Source organism: Camelus ferus, chromosome 19 (assembly GCF_009834535.1).
Source record: "Camelus ferus isolate YT-003-E chromosome 19, BCGSAC_Cfer_1.0, whole genome shotgun sequence".
NCBI classification, from domain to species: domain Eukaryota; kingdom Metazoa; phylum Chordata; class Mammalia; order Artiodactyla; family Camelidae; genus Camelus; species Camelus ferus.
The window spans coordinates 11,749,636-11,769,415 of NC_045714.1; the positions used below are offsets into that span (position 1 = coordinate 11,749,636).

General features: G+C 48.7%; 2 protein-coding genes and 1 long non-coding RNA gene across 5 annotated transcripts in view; 2 read left to right on the forward strand and 1 right to left on the reverse strand.

The window, feature by feature from the left end:
• Nucleotides 1-19,780, forward strand: part of LOC102509921 (neuroendocrine secretory protein 55) — a 52,730-nt gene that overhangs the window by 26,156 nt on the left and 6,794 nt on the right. The gene's annotated exons all lie outside the window — the stretch shown is intronic.
• The window catches only part of LOC102513869 (guanine nucleotide-binding protein G(s) subunit alpha), a 65,687-nt gene that overhangs the window by 25,124 nt on the left and 20,783 nt on the right, over nucleotides 1-19,780 (forward strand). The window lies entirely within an intron of this gene.
• On the reverse strand, nucleotides 4,297-19,745 carry LOC116657862. The gene is made up of 3 exons (XR_004313014.1): nucleotides 19,617-19,745; nucleotides 17,758-18,640; nucleotides 4,297-4,307 (listed from the first exon to the last, which is right to left on the reverse strand). It is a non-coding gene; the product is annotated as an uncharacterized LOC116657862 (long non-coding RNA).

The following is a 19,780-nucleotide window of genomic DNA, read 5'->3' on the forward strand; positions in this document are numbered from 1 at the left end:
TTTAAAGGGGTTCCAGTCAGACACTAGGTCTCTGAGGACAAATCTCATCCCTTTTAACTCCTAGTACTCTGTTAGACCTCGGCCAGCATGGGAACGTTCTCACACGGGGACCTCCCAGCCCTCCGCCCGCGTGTGCCCTGGGTCTCCTGGGAACCGGTTCTGAGACCTCGAGCAGATTGCTTCATCTTCTAGGTCCCAGTTTTCCTCCTCTGAAAAATGAGAGGGGTGTCCTTCTCACTTAAAACTTCCTTAAATCTTTTATGAGCAGTTTTAATAGGACAGGTGTGCCGGCACCCCTTTCCCACCGCTGCACGCGCGCGTGCACGCACACACACCCCTCTTTAAAGTGCCCTTTCCACAATGGCAGGTTGTACAGGAAGTTTTAGGCCTGTCTTTTGCCCTCTGCTCTGCATAGTTAATGATTCCTGGGTAACTGTCGTTAGGAGAATCTTTGCAGGAAGCAAAGGAGAGGGGGACATTCTTTCCGACCCCAGTCAAGGGCTAGAAGAGAAATTCAGAGGTGGGCAGAGGTCCCTTTTTCCATCAGGGAAACCCAGGGAGCCCTCCTGGAGGAGGTAGCATTTGAGACAATATGGGAAGATGCAGGGAGGTGAGGGGGTAGAATCTGGGGTGGCTGCTCAGTGCTGTTTTACAGAGACGGTAACTGGCTGAGGGTAAATCCTTATTGTTTTTTCATTCATGAGGGCATCATTGGGTTTCTCAGGGTCTCTAAGATTTGGGGGCTAGTTCTGCTTTTTCTCCTTTACAATTCCTCTCTGCCTCTCAGTGCTACAAACCCGCTGAGCGCTGCGGGGCCCTCTTACTGAGAAGAGTCTCCCCTGTCTGAGGATAAGAGCCCCATCCTCCACGTCAGGCTCAGCCCTGGGCTTGGGGCAACGTCACCTCCCTCTTCTCTAGGTCAGGTTTCCAGTGGAGGGGAAGTTGGATCTGATGGGGCCAAGTTCCTTGGTTCCAGAAAGCATAGGCGCCCTTGCCATCCCTCCGCGCCTCCCTCCCCTCCCTGCAGCAGAGACGGGCTGCGAGAACTTCTCTGGCCAGGGGCTTCTCAAGTCCTGTCATGGGAACTTACTCCTTCCCTATGAAACTTGCCCCCGTACACCCTCCTTGAATACCCTCTCTCCTCTTCCTCTTTTAGACTTGAAAACTCAAAGGGAACTGAGTAAAACTATACTAACTTCAGGCCAAAGCCTCCCCCACCCTTCCTATTAAAAGCCTCTTCTTTAAGTTAACAAACTTTATTCCAACATTCTTAAGCTCATAATCTTCGCGGCCTTCTTTGAAAGCCTTTCTTACCTTTTTCCTCCCCACACCTCCCCACGTGCAGCCCTGAGCCTCGGCTGAAGCCGGTTAGCACAGCTCCCCCTCCCGGGGGCAGGGGCTGCTCTGGGTGTTGGGGTCCCCCAGGGCAGGGGGGCTGCCCCTGTTTATGACACCTTTTCTGGGCCACCAGAGGTCAGCAGAGAGCTCCGAATGGCAGGGAAGCTCACAGGAAGTGGGATCACTTAGAATTTTCTAGATAAAATGTAGGAAGCCTAACGGGGGGGGGGGGGAACACATGTTTTGGGGGTGTCTCAGGTTGGGGTCTCATCCTATGCTGGGTCCCTGGGAGTTTAGTTTGAACACCAATCCTGCTGTTCTGTGTTTTAGGGGAACAGGGGGCTTCGGTCCGTTCATCTGGTAGTTTTCTTTGCCAGTTTCTCCCCCCTCAGCAACACACACATCTTTTCCTTCCAGGGGACCAGGCCCTCCTAGACTCAGAGTCTCCCATCTGGGGCCAAACTGCCCACTTTCGCTTCCCACAGGACTGGGAACCCGCGCCCCCTACCTTCCCTGGCCCCTTTCCCTTTTTCTTCCAGAAGTTGTTCTCATTGTTCAAGTGACATTATAATATTACAGGAACTACCCCCCACCCCCACCCTTATCCTGCCAGGAGTTTCTATCTCCTTATCTCCTCCTGTTCTTTACCCAGATGTATGGACGTGTCTAAAGAGGGTACTGATCGTGATGTGCAAAACAATTTCAGGTTTAGCGCCCCACCACCGCCCCCAGCACACACTGATTCCCTTAGAGCTTTTCCCACGTTCTCCACTGTGTCCTCTCCCCATTCCTTTACGTGCTCAGTCCTTCCCCTGGGGTGGGAAAAGGGGGACAGGAATCTGAATTCCTTCCTTTCATTTCCCCCCCCCGAAACTTTTGTAAACGAATCTGAAGTTAAGAACAGCTCCCCCAGCCAGCTCTTTATTGTCGAAGGAGAGAGAAAGAAGGTACAAAAGGCAGGAAAGAGAGATACAAATACAGAGATGAAATTAAAAGTTTGAAAGGGAGAGAAAGAAAGAAACAATGCTTTTGCTAAATTTAGCTCTAGACACTAGACGTGGTCCCTGCCCTCTAGGGACTTCTAGTCTGGGAGGGAGAAGGGAGCTTCGGGTTACAAGCGATTAGAGTTGCACCAGGCAGGGGATGGAGAGCAGCCAGCACAGCTGAGGGCCGGGCTGGGCTTGACTGGGCTGGGCTTGACCGGAGGGCTGGGGAGGCAGGCTCAGGAGTCCAGGCCTGCAGGACATCGGCGATCCCCACCCCACCATGCCATGTGGGTCCTAGGAGCTCACTGGGTAGGGCGGGGCCTGGGGGGCTGGTGGTGCAAGTCGGCCCGAGACCCCGGCCTCCCTTCCTCTCTGTCCCCCGAGCTCTAACCACTGTCCTCTCTTAGCCCTTTTTTGCTTCTCAGAGTGTTCCTCTCCTGATCTGAAAATGATTGTTCAGGCTTTGTTTTTTTTAAATTAGTAACAAGCCACCTTCTAGCCCAGCCTGACTTTCTGCATGTTTTCCCCAATCCTTAACCCCACTGGGTGGTTTGGTTTGGTTTGAAGAAATGTGGCACATGGTGGACCTTGTGGTCCTTTTAAAAAAAAAAAATCCAATCTTCATGAGATTTTTCGATAATGACTCCAAACAAAGCGAAGCACATCTTCAGGGTGAAAGCACACGCCCTGCACATTGCGCGTACGTCTCAGACGCCGAGGAAATCCTCAGGGGTTTATAGGCTGGTGTCCTCGAGCAGTCGGCTCCGGCCAGGCCCGTGTAGGCATTGTGTGCTTTTTTGTCCTTCCTTCCTCCCTTCCTTCCTTTCTTCCTTCCCCACACTTTTGAAAAACAAGTTTTATTCTCCTGGGCACGTTCATTAGAGAGGGGGGGACAGTTCCATGCAGTCAGGAGGGGGAGGGGGCTTCTGTAGCAGGAGACAAGACTGACTGTTCTGTGCTGCGCCCCAAGTGCACATCACACCCAGATGCAAATCTCTCAGGCTGTTAAAAAACCAAAAAAAACGGTACAACACACAAGAGCAGGCTTCGGCTTCCTGGCATTAGCGGGGAAAATATTCCGTCAGCTGCCTCTGTGTCCTGTGCTTTATTCATTCGCGCAAGTGAAAAAACAAAATCAAAGTCTGGTCCTAATTTGTTGTAGTAGGGCCCCATTTTCCCAAGTTTGGGCCTTGAAAAAAAAAAAAAGGCATAGCACACAAGGCAGAAGAGGTTTGCTATGATGCAGTTTTGTTCTCAAGGCTTGACTTCCCTCCACCGGGGAAAGTTCCCACTCTTCCCGAACGCCAAGAGTTAGAAATGTGTTACTAATTGATTGGAGCTAAATTTGTATTGCTTTGAGACCTAACAAAAAGGCCAATTAACGGCCCTTGGGGGGACAGACAATTGCTGTCATAGTAGCCAGGAACGGGGACTGGCCACCCCTGTGTTTACAGAATGGGCCTTCTGTGACCTTTAGGAATTGGGGAGAAAGAGGATTGGGGCAGTTCTCTGGGGAAAAACAGGAAAGAAAAGGTTGTTGGGGAGTGTTTGGGAATTTAGCATAAAATGACACGCCTCATTGAGGAAAATCGTGATTGCAAGTGAAAACAGTTGTCACGAATTAATTTTTCAAATTTCGGACTATTGGCAGATCTGAGGTTTACCTCATTTGTAGACTGCATCCAACTTGGCAAAGAGCATGGACTCCTGCCCCGTTCTCCGTGCACATGCACCCATTTTCCCTCCCTGATAAGTCGCTCCCTCATTTGGGGGTTCAACTGGATGCTGAATTGCCCTTGTTCCCTTTTTGCCTTTCCAGTAGCATCTCTCAGCAGGCAGTAGCCGCTTGTGTGTCTGCCCAGCGTCTCAGAAGGATGACATTCTTGCCGGGTTGGTGAGTTTGCCTTCATCTGGGCATTTTCATTTATTCATTCATTCATTCACTCAATCTAGCTGTGTTGAGCACCGAATGTGTGCCCTTCCCTGTGGGGAGGACAAAAGTCTAAGACGTCGTGGCTCCCTTTGTTGGTCATACAATCAAAACAATCCCAGGAAGTTAACAACAGTGGGTGACAGTCTCCACTGGGTGATTAACTGGGGAACAGACATGGCAGCTAAGATGGAAGGATGGTCAAAAAACAGACTTCAGCCAACTTCCATCACTTCCCCAACTTAGTGGAGCAAACTAAATCAGTGCGTCCACAAAATTATTGTTAAGTCTTGATAATGAGCACTGCAGAAAACCCAGAAGGTTCTGCTGGGGTCAAAACAAACAACCGTGTCTAGATATTGGATGGGCACAACCATTCAGATTTCCATGCCAGTTCAGGGCTGCACACGTCTACACCATCGGCAGCAATGCGCCTGAGGCAGGCACCTCGTGGGTCTCAGAGACGGTGCTCCAGGAAGTGAGGTCCAGGGCCTGCTGGTTGTGCAGAGGGGCAGTCTTGCTCTCAGAAGGGACTCCAGAGGCCTGGGCCGGGGTTGGTGAAGAGAGCTGCTGTGGGCCGCCTCCCTCTCCCTTTTCTGATCTGTCTGGAGCCTCACTGTGCCTTCCAGGATCTTCTAGGACCCAGAGTTCTCTCGGGGGGTGGCCCCCGACTCTTCCACCTAGCCTCCGACCTGTGTGTGTGTGGGACTGGTGTTCTGAGGGTGGGATGAGAAAGGGCTGGTAGGTGGCAGCCTGGGGTTCAGATGCACTGGCTTTCATCTCAGCTCCCGTCCCCCATCTTAGCCTCTGGGCCAGCCTCCGCTGTGGTCCCGTCCTCCATCTTGGCGCCGAGCTCCGGGTCTCCCTCCTGTTCCCTAATGCCAGTAGAGGTACTCGATGTTCAAGTAGTATAACCAGTTCCCAGTCACTGTGGAAAGAAAAATGCACTTTAATTCCAGAATTTAATTTCCAACTTTTCCTGTGAAGTAACTTATCTGTTACCCTTGGAAGAGGCATCTTATCTCGGCTTCCTGGAACGGTCAGCACAGGATATGTGATTTTTATAAAGTATGTGTGTGTGTGTCTGCAGGATAGGTAGACGGCGAATTTTTATTTTAGCCAGGGGACAAGGGAAGTGCTTTTGTGAAGATGACAGAAAGAACTCCCAGGTGGCAGGGGCTGGTTCGGTTTCATGAGTAAAATTCAGATTTACGGAATTGCTAGGTTGGGGCTTCTTGTTTGTGACGCTTTAATGCTCGTCACCTGAGAGGCACAGGAAGGAATCAATGTGAGAGAAAACCCGTTTTCAGGACATACACCAAAGCTTGTTTACCAGCTCAGGAAAAAAATCAGTTTGCCAAGTCTCTTTGAAAACGCCCTTTCTTACAAGTGGCTGCCTCTGTAAATGAATTAGTTATGTGCAATTACTTCCCCACCACCAGCCTGATGCTCCTCTCTTGAATCCCAGCCTCTGCTAGGATACCTTGAAAACGATGTCCACCCTAAGAGAAATGATTTGAAAGAGATGGGGCCACCAAGGTGCAGAGAATTACAGTGAGCAGATGATGGTACTGCTGGGACGCAGGCCCTGGCTCCACATCCCCCCTTTAAAACACATCGGAAGCAGGGAAGGCAGATTTTGCATGCTGCCGCATTCGGGGGTGAGCCTATGGCGAATCTGAGGAGGGGGGATTTGGCCCTTACCTCCCTGCAGGTGGCTGTGTTCTGTTCAGTTAATCCCATTAACGGGCAAAGGCTTATGGGCTACCCTTAAGGGACATTTGCATTTTAATAAAGAGCTCTCTGAGGCCACCGAAGCTGAGAGTCAAATTTAATAGTGGAGTCGCATTCTAACTGGAGGCTGCATCGGGGGAAGACAGGGGAGGGGGGCATTTGGGCAGTTGACTCCCCCACCCCAGCTCTGCGTGCCCCCAATGAAGTGAATTCAGTGAATTGGCTTTCTTCTCCCCCACCACCCCCTTGCGCCCCCAGCCCTCCAGGTACCAGCACGGTCCCTTACTGGGTTCCGCTTGTTGGTGGTGGGAGGGAGGGCCCATCCGAGTGGCAGAGTCAGGTTCAGATCGAAGCTTCGGGAGCCTGACTCATTCCGGCTCAGGCCGGTAATAACAAGCCCCGTGTTTTTCTGCAGCATCCAGGGCTCTGACACTGAATAGTCGGGAAATAAAAGATTTGAGGGCTATACAGCTGCTTGGCTTTCTTTAAAAAAGGAAAAAAGGAAAGAAAAGAGAAGTCCGGGTTGGGGGTGGAGGGGGGGTAGAAAGGCTCAAGGGAGCAGGAGGCCAGGCCAAAAATCATGAGCCGCAGAAAGCAGTTTGTTGCTGGGGTGCAGCCCCTGACCAGCCGCCTTGCAGCCCGAGGGAACAGTGGTGCTTCGTGACACTTGGGTTGGTTTCACGCCTGAGCTTGGAGTTACTCCGAGGTGCATTAACAGCTAGCGAGGCAGTCGAGGGAGGCCTGGATTGCTGTTTCCACTTCCCAGACCTGAGCCTCCCCGTCCAGAAACCCGGAAGCCTGCCGGTGAAGCTCCCCGTGAAACTCAAAAGGGGCCCTTCCAAGAGGCATGAGAGTTCGGAAAAGGAAATTCAGCTAATTTTGAAAGCTCCTGACATGTTTCCTTAAAATCTAAGTCATTGAAGGCTGGGATGAATACTATGAATTCCCCACACGGCACATGTTTGGATATATGTCATGATTGCCAGCCACACAGCTCGAAACGACTAGGGGCCCTGGGTTCCTCTTCTTTTCTTTCTTCTCTTTTTAATCTCCCCTCCTTTTTTCCCCCTGTAAACATGAACGCGTTCCCCACGTGAAATGTTGTCTTCAGAAAGTTCTGTGATAGCTCCCAGGATAGGGTGCCCTGTTCACAAAAATGAGAGGAGATGCCCCTGTCTGGTGAGAGCTCTGGGCACCTCGTGGCTGTGACAGGCAGGAGGGTCACCCGGGCTTCGGTGGCACTGGGTGGGGAGGAGGAGGGCATTTAACTCTGCGTGTAAGTTGCAGCTTTATTTCCAACACAAGCACGAAGGCCGCCGAGGGTATTAAATATGCAGCCACGCTTTCCCTCGCAGCGAGGAAGGCGCTTGGATTTTATCTTCCCCCATCCAAACCCATTTGCCTCCCAGCAGCTTCCTCCCGCCGCTGAGAGGAGTCAGCGGGGAGGATCGCCCCCCGCCCCCCAGGGGGCTGCGCTGCGCGCTCGGACAGCGGCCGGAGACGGGGGGCCTGGCACGGGTGGGGCCGGGGGGGCGCGCGTCCTCTCCGCGGGGTAAGATGGCTCCGCGGCACCGCGCCCGCCGCGGCGCGGAGGCCGGCTCCAGGACGCATCCATCCCCTCCGGCCCTCCCAAGGTTAGGATTCTGCCGAGAACTCTCTGCTTACAGCTAAAATTTCCATCACCAAAGGGGCCTGATTCCAGGCAGAGAAAGGACCACTTGAGCAAATGAGAGGCGAGGGAAGCCGAGGGTCATTTCAACGGCAGCAAAAAAATCAGCGGTGCCATTTTCCCTGACAGCACTTTAATTATGATGAAAGAACAAGATGTTTTTTGGTTTTGACAGAAGAGGCTGGTGGGGGTGGGGGTGGGGGTGGGGGAAGGGGCCTCTGAAAGAGACGTTAGCTAGATGAGCCAGAGAGCACAAAGCCGGCTGTCAGCTCTGGGAGATGAGTGCACTGGGGAGGGAGTGAAGCCCCCTACCCACAGCCCTCGGCCCCTGCGCCAGTCTGGCAGGTCACACCCCGCTGTTTGCAGCCCGGGGTGAGCTGGGGAGAGGAAGGGCCCACAGGGCAGAACTTAGCCAGCTGTGGGGTGCTGGCTACTCCCTTCCCTTCTGAAGGGTGAGCTGTGACTTTAACCCCGAGGCAGGGAGTCGAGCTTGCGTTCTGCTCCACGGGCGTCAGCAGCCATGGAGTTTTCAGTGGTTATGCATCTCACTCTTGAAAACGGTGGTGGTTTTGTTGTTTTGTTTGGTTTTTTGTTTGAAGTCAGGTGCAGGGTCCAAATGGTCCTTCAAGGACTTTGGAGCTGCAGAGAAGCTCAGAGAGAGCCCCGCAGGCCGGGGGCTGATGCTCTGAAGGGCAGAGGCTGTGTTGAAGCTGTGGAAGAGAGTTGGAAAGGCAGGTGTTGACTGGCTTCATTCAGCTCAGGCACGAATCAGGGGAAGGGCCCCCTTTCCCTTTCCACCCTCCGGGGCTTGTCAGTCATCCCTGCCCTGACCTTAGACATGGAGCCCAAAGGAAGCCCTCGCCCCAGGGGGTCACTGTGACTCCTGAAGGTGGCCCTAGGTTGTGGGCTCGCAGTGCTTAGAGAAAAATAAAAGTGAATTCTAGACACCCAGCTGATAAGAGCCTTAGCTCTGGGGATCAGGAACATGAGGCAGGGAGCAGCAACATGCATCGAGGTCCGAGGGTTCCTAGGGATGGAGGGAGCGGGTGGGGGGGGGGGGACAGAAAGACACAGAAGGTGCGTTACTTCCCACGTTCGGTGCCCCTTCCGTTTTAGGACCCTCATGACCTGTGAACAGCAGGTGCAGGCCGCTGGAGCGCCTCTAGCACAGAATTACACAGAGCCGGAGGGGTGATCTGATCCTGCTCATCGCGGCCGCTTTCGTGTCCCTGAATTACCCGCTGTCTCTGTTGAAAGTGATGAGGCTGCCTGGCCCCCCCTGCCCCCCTCCCGCATCCTTGCAGTAGTAACACCGGCAGGCATTGCTTCCCCCCAAAGGAGGCTCTCTAGGCAGCAAGTTCTACCGAACAATTCGTGATTTTAGGGCCCCTTGCTCCCCTCACTGAATTGTCATGCTGCTTGGAGACACTTCTGATTTTGATGGTTATTCACCGGCAGCAGATAATGAAACAGCAGGGACTTAGAGCTTGGTGGTAGGTGGATTACGGACATTTCTGAGTCAAACCACCTTATTTCTTGCCCCTACCAGGAGGATTACCAAGCAAAAGGCAGCATGGGCAGGGTCTTATGCGAGGGGGCGGTGGTCTCGGTGTGCTGAGGCGGTGCGACAGGGATGTTCTGAGATGCCTCCTTTCTCTGGAACCACTGCAGTGTCCCCATCTGAGCCAAGCCGAAAGGCACATTCTTCATCTAGAGACACAGTGGTTCTGCCTGCTGCAGAGACCGAGGAACTGTGATCGTGCTGACTTCAATAGACCGGTTGAGGAGAAAACATGAGGGAAGAAAATATGTTTAAGCCTGTTTTCCCTTTTCTGCGTAGAAAACAGTAGTAGAAGCCGGCAGTTGGGTCTGCAAGGAGAAGGATGCATCCTGACTTACAACTATTAGGGTGCTTGAATATTTCAGAAAGATTTTAGTTTGGAGAGGGGAAAAAAAAAAAAACAAGACAAATAAGATATGGAAGCTTGCTGAATCCAGGGGTCAGAGCAGCCCACAGTAGGACACTGTGCCTTTTCAATGTCAGAATAAGGAAAGTGTGCGAGGATTTTGTCCCCTCTCAGAAATCAATAGGCACTTTGAACAGGAAAATATCCCGTTCTTTGAGAAACAGTGAGGTGATCAGTTTATGTCAGGCGGCAGTAATCATAATCCTGTCTGAAGAATTGGTCTCATTTTTCATGTCAGAATGAATATTGGTTGAGATTAGATGGCTTCTTAATTTAGACCATTTACATTTTATAGAGTAGCTAAAAAGGAGGGCTCCAAGCTGCTTTCTGGCAGCAGCAAAGCCAAATAAATAGGAACAATATAACCTTTAAGGAAAAAAAAAATCCATTCTTTCTGCTGTGGCTTCGCTCTGGCAAATTCTTAGTCATTTAGCACAACCTGAAAACTCGGCTTTTCCTGCTAGAAAATCATCATGCTTCCTATCATGGTATGGCTTTTTGTCGCCCCCAAATTTCCTCTTCCAGTGACCTTTTTGACATGAGTATTTGTCTTCTTGACACTGAAGAATCCAATCAATATGGTCAAAAGTTCAATCGTGAAAAAGCATCTGGTGGTTTTGTCCACAGCCAGCCAGTTGGCCTGACTATTGGAGAGGATCAGCCTTATCCAGCCACCTACCCTGACATCCCAGCCCAAATGCCTTAGATTAACTTATTTTCAGGAATCAGAGGGAACATACAGACGTAGAAGCCAGGCTCTGAGGGATGGGCTGGGGCGGTTGTGGGGGCATGAATAAGATGTGGACCCTCCTGCTTTCTCTGCAGTAGCTACCTGAAGTCTGCTGCAGAGGAGAGGTGAGGATGCAGTAGCAATCTGGTCCTTACAGGCAGGCACAAAGGAGAACAGCATGGAGGGAAATCTTTACGGCTAGGCTCTGGGCAACATCATTATCAGGGTCAAGATCTGCCTGGCACTTGCGGCCATCTTAGAACGTGGAGGAGGCCGAAGCCACCTGCCCTCATTTTGTCTTAGTTTACAACCAGCTCAGTGCAGCCAGTGAAAAATAAGGATGAGAAGTGTTTTTATAGAAAAAGAAAAAAAAAAGGGTCATGATTCGGTTCCTTGGAAAAGCGCACCTCTTGCCTCCCCCCACCACCCAGCCCGCCCCATCCTTTTATTCCCAGTCACCAAAACTGGGGCCAGATCATCAATCTTTTCTCTTTCTTTTGTGGATAGCTAATTGAGACTCTCTGGGCTGCAGGTTTTCCTGATCTTTCCAGGCACTTAATAGGCAGGCAGGTGGGGGAGGAAGGGGGATGCTCGGAGGGACAGAGGAAGGGGCAATGGCTCCTAGGCGCACCTCCCTTCCGGTTTCACGTCCCTTGCAGTTCCTTTCTGTTTGTAAACAGCTCAGCCCAAAGCCGAGCATTACTATCACCCCCAGATGCTGTTCCTATTGATCTTACTCATTTTCCCTCTGGGGTGCAGGTAGGGCAGAGCCCACATGTGCTCAGAACTCCGAAGCCACCCAGCCTTGAAACTTGATTTTTATGTTACCCTCACAGAACCTTGAAAATGTGTTTTCAGCAATTCTACCACATACCGAGAATTTCAGGGGAAAAAGGGTCAAGAATTGATGACTTACATTATTAGTAGACCTCAGAATTCTCATAATGATAAATCATTGTCACGTTTCTAAAAGGAAAAGAGTGACAGCTGGGTGACTTCACAGACTGATCAGGTATGGGGAGGACAGTTAAGCAAGGATTCAATTACTATAAATTAGAGTGATTTTGTTTGTTTCCCTGGGGTTTTTGTGCTGCTAGTACTTTTTTTTTTTTTGGTAGATTTGCTGAAATTACTCATATTTTTTCTCTCAAAATCTCTTCAACCTTTGGCATCCATTTTACTTATTTTTAATTTTTTATTGAAGTATAGTCAGAATACAATGTGTATCAATTTTAAGAATCCGTGTGTGGGTTTGTGTGTGTGTGTGTGTGTGTGTGTGTGTGTGAGTTAATTAGGTACATTCATTTATTTTCAGAGGAGATACCGGGGACTGAACCCAGGACCTCATGCATGCTAAGCACGCACTCTACCACCTGAGCTACATACCCTCTCCCTGGCATCCATTTTAGAAGCTGAGTTTTTGTTCTGTTCTTGAGTCTTTTTCTTTTTTTTACAAAGTTCCCCTCTCTGCCTCTGTACCCTCAGTAAATCTAGTGGACATGTTATGCCAGGCTGAGGAAAACACATTTATTTAACACATTTAAGAATATGCAAGGTAAACGAAATATAAAAGTATCTTATATCTGAGACTGAAATATAAAGTGTCCTTGGGGATCACACAAGTTCGTCCACAGTTTAGTTTTTTCTCTTTTTTTCACATTTTGCATTCAACTAACTTATGGAAACTCATTAAAATGATGTATTTAGACTAATTACTGATTTAATTAATGTAAAACCATTTAAGAAACTCATGTATAAGGCTGAGAGTGACTTTAAATTATCCTGCTGTGGGGCGCCCCCCTGAGGCATGGGTTAGTAATAACATCATGATAGAAGTTAAGGGTCAGGTAGATTTTTCTAGACTTTGGGATGCTTTTGCTTATGAGTAAATGAAGCATCCATTTAACTTGCAGATTAGATGTTTTGGAGTTCCCAAGTAAGTTTTATAGCGACTCCCTTTGAAAGGTTCATTCCTGGTTAGGCTATTTGAAGCACTTCTATGGAGTCTGATGGTGAAAAAAATCCTGGTACTCAGAAGGGAGAGATTTATCTTTTCAGAATAAGGAAGCAAAAAACCTAACACTGCTTTAAGTTGGTTGATACCTTCAACCATCATCTTAGTGAGAAGCATCCTTCTTGGAACCGCCCCCAAAGTGGGAGATTTGGCAACTTCTGGAGGTGGCTCTCTCTCCATCAGCCATCTGGCACCATCTTGCCAGAAAATAGGGACTTGCGGTCTTCGTGGTCAGCTGGATGGACCAAGGAAAGCTTCGTTAGGACCCTTCTTGGCTCCTCCCAGGCTTTCCCTCCCTCTGCAGACGGGGACGTGCTGTAGGCATTTTGCTCAGGCTGGTCTTTGACACTTCACAGCTGTCCTCTTGCAGCACGCTGGTGTCACACCAGAGCTCCCGAGCCCCACTGGCCTTCCTCCACTGTGGCCGACCCCCTGGAAGTTAACTGTCTTCATGGGTGGCTGCGGAGTTCTTATCCCAGGTCAGATGAAGGGGATCAGTGGAGCTTCTGCCCCATGGCCCCTGCCCGCAAGGTGTTCACGTCTCACATACGTGAAGGGCTAGTTTTCCAATTTTTATTTCTTGGTGTTAGGTCACTGCAACCCAGGGATAAAAATAGGTATAATTAGTATGTTACAGATTAGACTCTGCATTTCTAGCTTTGTGCCACTTCCTCTAGTAATACCAATTTTGGTGACACATTTCCTCGAATCCCAGGCTGGCTTCGATTGCTGAACTCCTCCAAGAGCCGATTATGGGACAGCTCTATTGGCTTTAAAACCTGCAAGGGTCTGGTCCTGATCAGATCTCTCGGCTCCCACTTTTTCCTTCCCCTGCCTTCTGAGGTCAGCCTGATTTCTTGTTTTATGTTCAGGGACCAGAGCCTCCTTTCTCCCCCAAGGCTGGTGTTTTTGTTGACGGCTGAGCACACATGGTGTTCTGTGGCAAAAGGCCCTTCCCTGGCTGGCTCCAGAGTCACCACCAATTAATCAGGGGGAAAAACTTGAGTTAGGCATCACAATTTCAGCCAAGCTGGGCATACATGGAGTACACCTGTCACTTGAGCTGGTGTCCAAAATTCAGCCCTAAGGATCACAGCTGTGGCATTATTTCAGCATGAGCAATTCAGTATGTAATGTTCCTTAGATAAATAAATCATTCCAAGCTGCTACTGTTCACCTATTAACCCTTAGAGGATTTCATGGCTGGGGCGGGGTGGGGGGGCGGTCATTCCATAATTTGCTTGCCCAGCAGGGATAGCACACACTTCTCAATTCTTTTAAAAGACATTTTCTCACATAATGGAGAACAGGGGGCTGCAAACACAGCCTCTTTGAGTTCTGCTGCAGCCGCGGCCTTCCAGGGGGAGAAGTTAGACTTTCTTTTCATTTCAGTTATATTTTTACCTGCGCAGTTTTTAGACTGCTTTCTACACATTGGCATTCCGTTTCTGCCCTTTTTTCATGGTGGCCTGCCACCATTGGCAAGTTGTAACTTACCATAGGTTCTGGGAGCGGGGGATGTTCATCGTTCATCAGGATCTTCTCATTTTATGTAAATACCCTGCCCCAAAGCAGCGTGCATTCTAAATGTGCCCTCCCAACAGCCGAGCCCTCTCCTACCCCCCGGGGCTTAATAGATGAATTGTCCATCTGCAGTGAATCCACATAGTCCAGATCGCTTGAAGGCTGAGTTGTCTGCCTTCTGAAAGAAATTGGCTATATTTAGTTTTTTAAAGCAAGCCTGCTTTGTGTTCTTTGTAAAGTCAGCGACATTCTTTCAATTTTTTCAGTGTAATTAGCACAAAAGGAACCGTAATCTGAGAAGGTAGTGGGGACGGAGAGACAGGAATGTTCAAGAAAGAGACAAGAATGTTCAAGAAAGCGGGCAGAGGCCGCTTTCCCAGTTCAGGGCGGCGTGCAGAGACCCTGGGATGGGGCTCTGGGCAGAGCTGAGATCTGCAGCTCATAAAAAGTTTCCTTTTCATCTGATCCCCAGGTTGGTTGCAAATGCGCGGTGCTTTGGCTGGATAGTTTTCTCTTCGTAACTTCCAGAGGTTGGTGAATACCTTAGAAAGCCACAGGGCCATCTGGGCTCTGCCGAGTTGAGTGGGCCCCTGACACATGGCGGGGGGGGGGCACTGTGAACCCTGCCAAGTCCTTCATAAACTGCTGAGTGAGGGAGCGGAGGGCACAGCCTCTGGGCTCCCTGGAAAACACTGATTTTGGACCAAACAGAGGCTAAATGGAAATTGGGGTGGGAGTGAGGGGAGCTGGAGCTCATGTGTAACCACGTGCAAAGGAGGAGGCCACCTTCCTCCTCTGGGAGCCCAGTGTGTGCCCCCCCCCCGAAATAAAAACCCAGGGAAAGAGGTGGAGCAAAACTATAATTATACATTTTTCAATTTCAATTTAAACATGTGTGGGCAAACACAAAAAGATGAAAAGGTACCTACATTTCTAGATAAATTAAACGTGTGACTAATTAGGTCACATTAATTGCTTCATTCTGGGTTTACCAGCAGCAGATGGAAGTGGGCTTAGAGAGGGGGCTTCAGTTGTGAAGGCAAGCGACACCCACAGCCCCGTCATATCTCACTTGTCCCAAACTGAGGCTAGTAACTAACTCCAAGCCTGTTTGGAAACGGTCACCCACATTTAGTGGCTAGGTAAATAAAGTAAAAAACCCCAAGATGCAAAAGTTGTATTTAGCAGTAGTTTCGTTTGTACATATGTATACACAAAGCAGCATTTAATGAAAGGAAATTTATTACCTGATTCATCCAGTGTGTTGAATGCTCTAAACTCTTAATTATATGGGGCTAAATTTGAAAACTTGAATGCAATGGGGGGGAAAAACTGAATGTCTTTAAAATCAGAGCAATTAAAGGGCTTTTCTCTATGGAGATCTTATTAGGACTTCGGCGTTCTCTTGATTGCGCCAACTTGATTTTTGTTTTGGTTTTTGCTGTTGTTGCTTGTTTAGGAAGATGTTGGATCAAACTGTCCTTTAAATAAGGCATCTTGTAAATGAAAACGACAGTTTGCTGGCCGGTCCCTATTTTTAACTAGTCCTCCCTGCATTATCCCAGCTCCTGGGGGAGTTTCTATCCTCAAGGCCAAATGAACAGTCCTAAGCAAGTCTTTCCCATTACTTTAGTCCTCATGAAATGTCACCCCCTCCCTTCCAAAGCAAGAGAAGTTAAAGATATTTAAATTTAGGAAAATTAACTTCTCTGCTATAGAGTGGTAACGCTTTTACATCATTTACCCCCAGTTAAGCTTTCCAGTAAGTGGGTCCGCTGGGCTCTGTAGTTGATGTTAGTAAGCCCCTAGTCCAGCTGCTCCACCTAGAGTCTTCTCATGTGTGTCATCTTCTTGAGGGTTAAGTTTTTAAAAGGAACAGAGTAATGTGCATAGTCTCCATTGTTTCCCCCATTTAAGGTAGATGGTGGCTTTGTTCAAAGTCTGGGGCTCCTAGGGATGTGGTGAGAAAGGCACTAATGACCTTGGAACTGGGCATCCAGTGAGACCAGGACCCTCCTCTCTTCCATGAGGTCCACCCATCTGGGTCAAGGAAGAGGCACAAAAGCCTCCTTTTCCCTCACATCGCACACGGTGATTTCAAGTAGATGTTTGATTGGCATCTCAAAGCCACCAGCTCAAGAAACTGGGTCCAAAACACATTGGCTGATGTGCCCCCACAGTCTGTTTGGATTAGAGTATGTTCTGAATTTAAAACAATTTTGAAATTAGTTGATGGAAATTAAATAGGGAAGTGTCATATGGCCATGTAGTTAATTCTTTAACTTCAAGTCTTCTGAAATGAAGTTTTACTAACGAACATCATGTTTAGTTTGGAATGCAAGTTTAGGATTACTTTCTGGTTGACATTACTAACTAGTGAATATAACAAGAAGAAAAGTGCCCTAGGTGGTCACTACCTTAGAGGTTTGAGAACTGTACGGTCCTAAGTAACGGAACGTGCTCACCAGGGATTAACTGGGACTAGGAAAAGGCTGCTGCTGCTGCTTCCTTTTTTTTTTTTTTTTTTTAACAAAACCTGCCTTCATCATCTGTACAGCACAGACTTCAAGTCACATTCATTTGCAACCACAATTTCAGTAATTCTGGTTAAGTAAAGAGCAAAATGTGCTTTACAGACAGAAAGCACCATTGAAGTGCTACACAATAGTATTAAAACCTTACAGCTAAGGTTTCTGTTTCAGTGGAAACCTATTTATTGTTTCCTAGACTATTAAAATAATATTATAATTATGTTTTCTCTGGGCTCTTGGAAAATTATATCTTTTCTGGGATCTTACAATGACCCCATCTAAGAAAAGGCCAAGAACACCCTTGTCCAAAAACCGAATTACATCATTAAGTGCAACAATGTTTTCAAGATTCTAAGCTGTAGCGAGTCCCTTGCTTCTAAAAGCAGATGCGGGCGTTCTTACTCAGAGGAAAATGCAGACGAGCCAAGGAACACATTCACGCAGAAATACGAAGCTTACAAGACCACAAAATTCAAACCCCGACACGTGAATTCATCCCTTGTTGTAAAATAGGGATTGGAAAAAAAATGCAGCAAGCCCATCCCTTTGAGTAGCATGTGACACCGTCTGTTTAACCAAGTTCAAGTTGGATCGTTAGGTGACCTAGTGTTTTAGGTTAGCGGTGTGTTATTATCCTAACTTGCTGGCTTTGGCATGAAGCAAGTCACCTGAACCAGGGACCGTGTCCTCCGTAGGCATTTTACACCCGGGACATTCTGGCCCTTTGCCTCTCTCTGGAGCTTGAAGTTTCCACGACTTCCATCTCTCCCTGAGCCAAATGAGAGGCCCCTCTATTGGAAAACTCTCTGAGTCTGGCCTGTTCCAAGAATTATGCTAATGGATTGCTCTACCTTCCAAGCATAAACCAGGCACTTAAAATGGTAACAACCTATTAAAATAAATTACTAATTCATATGAAAAGGTCATGCATGGTGGCATCCAAACCTGAAAGACTTTTTTTTTTTTTTTAATGAAAACTTTTAAGGCCTGGGTAGGTCAAATGCGAGATGGAAAACTGTAGACGATATCAGCTCACCACACCAATTAAGTCAAATCTCATCTTTCACTTTGTGTTGGGTGAACACAGAAAGCCCAACAGACCACAAACGAGTTTGTGTTTCAGAGCTCTGGGTGTCATTTGCTTACCTGTAAATCCTTGATTCCACCTGCTGTCACTTATTTACAAAGTAAATGCTTTATTTGTCCACGAGTGGTTGGTCATAATAAAATATAGGTGAAACCTATGCTTAAAAAAATTTTTTTTTCAAGGATAGCCTGCCAGGCTAGAAGTTGAAATGACTGAAGCCTGACCGTGTTTTATACATTTCTAGGACAATAGTCCTGATTGTGCCTTGCCTGGAATATGTCAGTATATGACATGGGACAGCTTCACTCCTTTCAAAGTTCAGGTGTGCTGTTTATCTAAAAGGGGCGAGATGGTAAGCCAGCTCAGGGATTTCCAAGTAAGGAGAGCCTTCATTATATTCACTGTAGTAATGTGTAGCTACTGGCCTAGGTATCAAGGTTGTGTTGGTTACTACTTACTTTGTTCCTCTTAAATACAATGTATTTGCATTTTGCCACATTAGAAGCAGGAAGGAAGATGCTTTTGAACAAATGGAGTGTTAACAAAAGTGTGGGCCCTGTTCCTCCTGGAGTCTTCCTCAGTTTTTTTACAATGACAATTTATTAATCGAAGTCAAACCAAGAGGTTTTTATTTAATAAAAACAGAAAACTAGGGCCATGTCTTCAACTAGTTTCTAATCTAGTTGGTGAATGACTGAGTCGTGATTTCTTTAAACAGGCAAAGAATCATTGACAGCAAGGCCTTACTGTCCAAGTAGCTAACGAGGACATTCGGGTCTTCAGGGTCAATATTTTTACCGGCTCTCGTTTAGGTGACAGTGGTTCCTTTGAGCTTTTGTCGAAAGACGGTGGTATTTTCATGTGGAAGGAGAGGAGGGCTTATCCAAAGTGTGATTAGGGCCTGGCGTATCTGGATGTGAGGAGGCGCAGGCCAGCACAGCAGCTTTTCAGCAGAGTTCGAGAAAAGTCCAAGGCCCGCAGTGAGGCGAGGTAGCCGGCTGTGAGGGTCTGGCGGGCAGACTTTGCTTCCTGTTGTCAGTTCCAAGTGTTCTCTGGTGATTCTGAGTTGCTCTCTGTTGTCCTTCAGATCCATAAAGAGAGGCGGGGTGGGGGAGTAGGTAGAAGTGTACCTGATGGGACCAAGAAAAATAATAGGTGACAACTTCATCTGTCACACCTTTTGTTACTTTGAGTGGAACCAACTGAGGGAAAGGGAGGATGTCAGTCGTCCTGTTGAACAGGTAACAGTGTCTTTCTATTTTCAAAGAAAACTTAAAAAACTACACGGACAATTTACTCAAGGCCTCTGAAGGAATCAGTCACCCCATGCCCCTAGGTATGTGACTTGTGTTTCCATTTACAGGTAGGCTCTCTTCCTTTCTTTTTATTCTCACAAACATCTGAAGTTTCACTGACTGTTTTGAAGTCAAAGAAAGTTCGAAGTGGGAGAGAGTTCAGGATTACTTTGTGGATTCAGGATGACCAGCAGATGGGTCTGTGACCCACCAAAGGCAGTTGCCATGTCTTAGGTCTATGGGGGGGGGGGGGGTGCTACTCACACTTACCTGGGAACAAGGTGGGCCACATCGACCAAAATTTTTTTTTGAATGAATGAATGAATGAATGGTACCCAAGCAGATAACCACATGGCTTCAAGCGACTCAACCCAGGTCCCAGGAAAAGTGAGCAGCGGCCGAGTAGCTGAGAACTTAGTGTCACTGCTCCTAACCCAGTGTGCTCTACCTCATCCTCATATGGGACACGGGAGAGCGGAAACACTTCAAAGATTTTAAACAGTTCTCAAATTCATGTTCAATAAACTACTTTTCCCTCTGTTCCAGATTATCAACCCCTCCACCCGCGGCACCCGGGCCCTGCCACGGATACCCGGGACACCCTGGTCCACCACCTCTCCCTCTTGAGAGGACTCCGGGGGCACCGACTCCGCGGCCACGGCCTCCGCGGCCACGGCCGCCACCGCTCAGCCCTCCCGCCGCTGGCGCGCGGCCTGCCGCCGGCTTCGCCGAGCAACGCTAGTTTTGCGCTCGCACGACCCTCTCATCGGGAGATCAGGCGTCGCGATTAATTAGGCTCGCCGTCACCTACCTCCACTGGCACGCGCCGCCGGCAGGGAGGGGTGGGTGGCCGTCCCCGCGTGGCGTGCGCTAACCGGGAAGCTGGAGGTAAGGAGGCGCGCAGCAGGGGTAAGCGCGCCGTCGCACACTTTGCACGCCGCCCAGGGCTACACCACTCACCGAAAATTGGGAGGC